Source organism: Papaver somniferum, chromosome 2 (assembly GCF_003573695.1).
Source record: "Papaver somniferum cultivar HN1 chromosome 2, ASM357369v1, whole genome shotgun sequence".
NCBI lineage: Eukaryota > Viridiplantae > Streptophyta > Magnoliopsida > Ranunculales > Papaveraceae > Papaver > Papaver somniferum.
The window spans coordinates 101,262,153-101,269,252 of NC_039359.1; the positions used below are offsets into that span (position 1 = coordinate 101,262,153).

General features: G+C 36.9%; 1 long non-coding RNA gene across 1 annotated transcript; it reads right to left on the reverse strand.

The window, feature by feature from the left end:
* Positions 1 to 1,781: 1,781 nt before the first annotated feature.
* LOC113353765 lies at positions 1,782 to 4,766 on the reverse strand. The gene is made up of 5 exons (XR_003361514.1): positions 4,345 to 4,766; positions 3,717 to 3,851; positions 3,434 to 3,585; positions 3,042 to 3,329; positions 1,782 to 2,324 (listed from the first exon to the last, which is right to left on the reverse strand). It is a non-coding gene; the product is annotated as an uncharacterized LOC113353765 (long non-coding RNA).
* Positions 4,767 to 7,100: the final 2,334 nt, after the last annotated feature.

Consider the following 7,100-nt stretch of genomic DNA (forward strand, 5'->3'; position numbering starts at 1 on the left):
CCTTTTGCGGATAAGGGTAAGTCTGGAACGATGTGGAAGCTAAGTCGGCTGCATCATGCTCCACAAGCATGCTTGCCAGGGAAGATGGACGTGCATTTGCCTAGCTTTGAGGCCTGGATCGTAGCTTCATCATGGCGCATCTGGGGAGTTACGGCCTGCAGGGAAACGCGCCAAAGGCGTAATTTTCCGGTCCGTCACATAATCATCATTTGAAAAACTCACTAAAAGCACTAACTATACATGTTTTATCACATTTCTGACTCAAAGTTAAAGTCTTAAAGTGTTATATGAAAATGAATAAGTTTTTCGTTCAATTGGCTAGTTTCGGCTAACCTTCATGAACATGCCATTGTACACGGTTCAGATATGGTTAATCCTAACCATAGTGTATATTCTGTTATGTTAATCACAAGTCAAGTTTTTCATCTAACGGTGATTATTGATTGCTTGATTCCAAAGATACCTTAGCTTAAATCTAAAGCAACCTTGATCGTGAAAGTCTATATAAGGAGAACCTCAAATAACTGGGATCCTTGAATACCTGACACTGTTCTTGTGTGTCCTAGTTGTAAACTAGATTCATCATCTTCTTTAAACCTTTTTAGCTTTAGCGACTAAAAATACTTCACCTAGGGATTCGTAAAGCCAGGTCCAACTATCTTTATCTTGATAGTTCGTGTATCCTGATCTTATTTTGATTGTTGAGCGTTGCTCCAACAAACAAGATATATAGAAAATCACAAAATTCCTCGTCTCATACTTTGTGATTCCACAAGTATCTACTTGTGAGGTGAATAATAATCTAGCCGTTGTGATTCCATAATACCGGATTTTGAGGTTTGCTAGACTTTGTCTATTACAATCAATTTCTTACCTCACCTTGATCTTTGATCAGAACGAAAATCACATATAGGCTTATCTGTGGGTGGACGATTGGATTAAAGTCTTCAAATGAGTTGAAGCGCCTTTTAGGTTGTAAAGGACGTCAGCTAAGAGAATCAATTGCGCGGAGTCCTGTTGGGATTCAAGAGGTGTAAGCAGTGCGGCTATAACTGAATCTATGTGACGGTAGATTCGTTCTCAACTACATTCTAGTATGAAGTTCTGATAGTAGGCTAGAGTCTGTAGCGTCCTGATACAGTTTGATTTTCAAATCTGGAGTAGGTCTCAGAATTTTTTTGTATTTGCGATTTCCTCGTTAACAAAAATTCTGGTGTCTATGTTATTTGTTTTTCGCATTATATTGTTTATCTTTATAATTGAAATATCACAGGTTGTACGTAAATCAATCAAAGTAGCTATATTGATCCTTGTTTGTTGGGTACAACTTGATTGATCTTGTATATTGATCTTTGGAATCGTCCAAACACTCTCAAGGAATAATCAGGTTCACGGACTTGTCTCTGTTTACATTCTGATTGTGATATAAGCTCTTTATATAATTCCTGATTGAGATTCATTGGGTTGAACTCTCGGAATTTTATTTGAATTTAGTCCATACAAGTTGCCTAAGAAAAAGTTGATGGTGTATTTTGGTACCCCCGTGTTTTCAATTGGTATCAGAACAGATAAATATGGAAAACCTAATAAGTTTATGTTTGTTTGATCCTGAAAGTATATTTTATGGGAAACTATTTTGGGAAGTTTTTTCTGTTTACCTGTAACATACACGATAATTCCTTAAAGATTCTTCAGAGTTAATTTCTTCAAGACCTTCTGTCTCACAGGATGCTCTCGATTTATTCAAGATTTCCGATATCTTGGTTGATAGTAAAGAATCAATATGAAAAAAAAAATAAAGAATCCTATACAAAGGTTATAAAAAGAAACGCCATGTTTAAAGTAATAAGCTACGCTGTCTTAAAAGATTGTTAAACAACCTATTTAAGGAATGCAATAAAAAGAGGGTCGGTAGGCCAAGATTTCTTTCTAGATACTAGTATAACACGCATGCGCGATGCGCCTGCCGTTCCGTTTGTTCCGTATTTTGTATTTTTCGTGTATAGCCTAGGTGTTGATGGCCTAATTCCACATAGCCTTCAACTTCTATCTGCATATGTTGTTGTGTAACACGTTCAAACAGGTGTGCAGCATTGTTGCCTGTAGGTGTTGAAGGAAGGTTCAGCTTTTCTTTGGCGGCTCTATGTCGAATACGATCATGCTCGCGTACAGAAGACCTCTGCTCCTCCGTCATGTTTTGCTTACGGATGCTTTGTCGATCACAATTCATTGCTCGTTGAATGGCCAGCTGCTCTGCAGTCATGTTTTGTCTCTGATTAACAGAGCGAGTTCCAATAGTTTCCATGTCTCTGATTTATCCCTGCCTGCAACGCCATATGAACCAAACTACGAAAAATAAGACGTGTTTTTGGGATTAAAAGAGAATGTGAGAATCAGGTGGCATTCATCATCTGAGATCACAGAGGATTTATCACAGGTTGAGCATCTTATGAGAGAACATGTGTAGTGATGTTTCTCAGAAGCAAATTTAAAGCAACCTTATATTTCTAACATGTGATGTCTACTACACACTGTCAGTGAAAGTTGTAGAACAATTGTTGGATGTTCATGCCTTGGTGACCCTACAATGATCTGTTTTGTCCCACTTATGTTTAGAGTAAGACTAATAACAGTTGAATGAAAGCTATCTACTATAACTCTGAAACACCCTTCTTTGTCAATTCACCAATTAGATTAACGAAACCACCTTTGTTTTTGAAGTAAATATGATAAGTTAGAAATACAACGAATATCATCCAAACATTTTCTCTCTAGGAAACTCATTAATAGCAGCAACCACAGAAGAAGAGGACACCCCAATAGTAAAAATTCAGGGGAATACGGGGGTTTTTGGCAATGAACCCTTGTAATACACATACATTAATTCTTACAATCCTTGGCCGACAAATTACTTAACATAATCTCAATATCTTAATTCAAGTTAACACACTTCAAGAGGTAAAACAAACAAAATAAAACATTTTCTTTTAGAACCCAATGTGCTAAATATGCTCCAAACATAAAGAAAAAGAAGTACGTACCTTGGAGGTAAAACAAAGACATGCCCAAACCCCAGTGTGCTAAATATGCTCCAAACATTTTCTCTCTAGTGAATTCTCAAGAGCGATAGGCCTACAATTTGAACCGAAAGTTGGACATCCATTTCTGATGCTCACAGATCCCTATAATTCAATATCTCTTCGACGTGGGACCATTTGACATCAACATCCTTACATTTTCTTCAGTTCCCATATGACTTTTTGATTTGAATCAAAGACGCATGCCTGATGCAATTGCAGACCTGCCAAGATGCCCCTCCATTCTAAGACCTGCAAAACATGAATTGTTGCTAGCATCTGATTCATGAACAAACTAACAATTTTCTTCTGCAATAGTACGTAGATTTGTTTGCATAATGTTAAAAGTTACGTACAATTATATAATGTAATCCCATCAAAGACGTGGGACCATTTGACATCAACATCCTTACATTTTCTTCAGTTCCCATATGACTTTTTGATTTGAATCAAAGACGCATGCCTGATGCAATTGCAGACCTGCCAAGATGCCCCTCCATTCTAAGACCTGCAAAACATGAATTGTTGCTAGCATCTGATTCATGTACAAACTAACAATTTTCTTCTGCAATAGTACGTAGATTTGTTTGCATAATGTTAAAAGTTACGTACAATTATATAATGTAATCCCATAAATACCTAGATTTAGTTTCATAAAACTTGATGTCAAGGATGGGTCTAAGCGACCAAACATCTCGCCACGCATTTGCAGTAGCCCATTGTAGACCACATCGACCTTTATTTTATAACTTGTGCATACCCTCAAAGAATCATCTGAAAAGGAACCATACACAATGAAAACATCCATTCCTAAACTTAATTCTCACTGAGTTACTTAATTTAGGTTCCAAAACATTGTTTGTTCCAAGTTCCAAGTCCAGAATGAGAACTGGAATACGAAATAATACGAAAATTTGAACTTGTCAAGGGAGATTAAAACTCATACACACTGGTACATGGACTCTTCTTAGGATCAACCCTACCCTAATTCACCTTAATAACAAAGTATGCAATTTATCATTACAAAATTCAGAGAATATAACCCCCAACAAAGAACATTGAATAAGCATAATCAAGTTAAACTGGATTCCAGGTTGAAAATTAGCGTATTTAGTGGTGGAAAATGAGACTCCCACATAACCAAAATGATAATTTTCATTCAGGTATTTTGTCAAACAGCTTAGGTTCAAATTGCAGCACACATCAAGCATGCGTCAGAATGATGAAAATTAGGTAGATCTTAACATACATTGACGATAGAACTTACCTATTTGGAATTTTGGGGAAAATTTTGATGTTTAAAACCCCAGAGTTGGGAATCCAAATCGTCTGAATCTACTCTAATCAGTGAAGTAAGTTGTGTATAATGAAATTTAAAGCAGAACCCCTTCTCTATGAAATAACTTGATTTGAAATTGAAATTGACACTTCAAAATTTCAAAATCAGATAAAATTAAAAGAGAGAGCTCATATTTTCGGCAAAGGTTTTTGTAAAGGTTTGAAAAAAGTAAGGTGGTGGAGAGGAGGAGGAGGGCGTGATAATAGTCGAAGATGAAACTGAAAATTCATTTTGAGGCGCAGGGTGGTGGTGGTGGAGATGGAGGGTGATGACGGTGTATAAATTTTTGCAGGTCAGAAGATGGTGTCGCTGGTTTTCGTTCGTTTCATTTTTTCATCGTGATTGCTGGTTTTTGTTGAAATACATGGAGGCAGAAGAAAACATACCTTATCAAATGGACGGACTACATCACATTCAGTGTTTTAAGGTCATCTAATCCGACGAACCAGATCGAAGGTACACACGGAAATCATGAGGTCGTACCAAAAAAACCTTTTCTTTATATTAGTAAGATTAGTAAGATTGAAAAGACTTTTAAGTTCTTGGAACACTTTGTATTGATCTTGAGAAAGGATTAGTCCTCACAATTTTCAGACATTTGTTAAACTTGTTTTCAGTGTGGAAAATTTGGGCATGTCAAAAGAACTTGCACTCTTCCTGCAATAATATTGACTATTCCTGATTGGCTTATTTATGGTGGGTTTGGATGCAAAATTTTAAAGATGGAATTCATAATTCCAGGGGATTTGATGGAATTACGATGCCCTTGGTACATTTGATTGCCCAAATGCCCTCGGGATTTATAATTCCGACAAATCCTGCATTCTGAATATCACCTTTCCCGTAAGATTTGTTAGAAAACTTAGGAGGGATTTATAGACCCACTTTTTTTAACATTAAAAAGTCATATTTTCCCTCTAAACAGTCTCCAAAAAGTACATGGAATTTAAAACAAGGAAACTTTAAGAATCCTAAGAATTCTCACTTAGCTACCAAACACACGAAGAATTTACATGACTTCCGGTATTTGTAATCCCGTGAAATTATATATCCCTTAGAATTGTGAATTCTACAACCAAACACACCATTAAAAAAGAATTAGGCTAAACATTTTAGCATGTGCCCTATGTTTCCGGTCGGTAAAACAAAAGAAAGGAAATGAGGTTGCGGTGTGCACTCTAAATTTTATGGTCTCTCTCATAGTCCCTCTTGGTTGTTTTATACATTCTTTGTGTACTTATTTTACAAGAAAGTTGATCTTTTTTTTTTATTTTGTCTAAGATCACCGTATGCAACGTCAAAACAAAACCTGAAAATGAAGGTGTTAAGAAAATCACCACTCCATGCTGCGTGGTCTGAGCTTTGGATCTTTGCAGTCGAGGAAAGTAGGCTGAGGTTGCTCCAGCATTTTCCTTACATATTATATACTAGGGCTGTCTTGGATTATCTTATGAACATTTTCCAAAGATTCAAGATATGGAGTAGTTTGATGGCTGACATCACGAACCACGCCTCAGTCTATGAATGCATGTAACTTAGAAGAGTAATATCATCAGTTTGCAGGTGTGGTCTAATATGGGGATATACATTTTTATTTTATGCCTGACGGTGGCGACCATCATATGTCACCGTAAGTAGCCTAACTGATCAAGAAATATGCAACCAAACAACAAGGTTTAAGACAAAGAAGCCAGCGAGAGTATTAAGGGGTTGCATGCCAAGTACTCAACACTTTCACTTTATTATCTTGATTATTTTTTTATTTGTATTTTTGATCGATAAAGAAGAAGTGTTGGGGAGTTTCAAATTCAAGCCAACTCAGTCCACTGGTATCACACTATAGTAAACTTGAGCCAATTTAGGTCACAGGTATCATAACCGTACTATAATGGGTCCGGCTTTTCATTTTGATTATCATTTTGATTATTTTTAATACTGCTTTTCCACTAATAAAATGTTCTTAGGGTTCATAAATAAAGATAATACATAGTATATATCATACGATTATAAAGTTATACGATAAACATTGTTATGCTATACCGATCAACTTAGTAATGCTGATAGTGATCGCTTCCAGTGTATTTTTTTCCACAGCAAGTTCTAAGCACTAATTGCCACATTCGTGACCTTTCAAATAACCGAATGTGCAGATCCCGCATACTACAGCGTAACAACAAATCTTATGCACCCGTGTGTGATTAGATCCCAGTATATTTCGTTTTGTGAAACTTGCCCAAGAATAATAATGACTTTGAAAATCTGCAGTACGTTTCTCTTACATGGTCTAAGAGCAACTGCAATGGACGAGTAAACCTATAATTATGATCCAGGGAGGAGACGCAACGGGACGGAGTAAAGACTAAAATCTGGACCAAAACCAAATTCCAGACCATATTTAGTCTGGGACCAAGACCAAAACTATATATAGTGGAGCGGAGGTATAATCAACGTTTGGCATCGGGCGTATATATAATCTACGCCTGTTGTGAAACGTACGTAAAGTCACCGCCCCATAAAGAGGCGTTTATATAAGTTACGCCCGGTTCAGGCGTTGATAAAATGTTCGCCCGTTGAGACGTTGATAAAGTTTACGCCCCACGTCAGGCGTTAATAAAATGAACGCCCCATTCAGACGAAGATTATACAAACGCCCCACCCAGGCGTTGATATTCTTAACGCCCCAC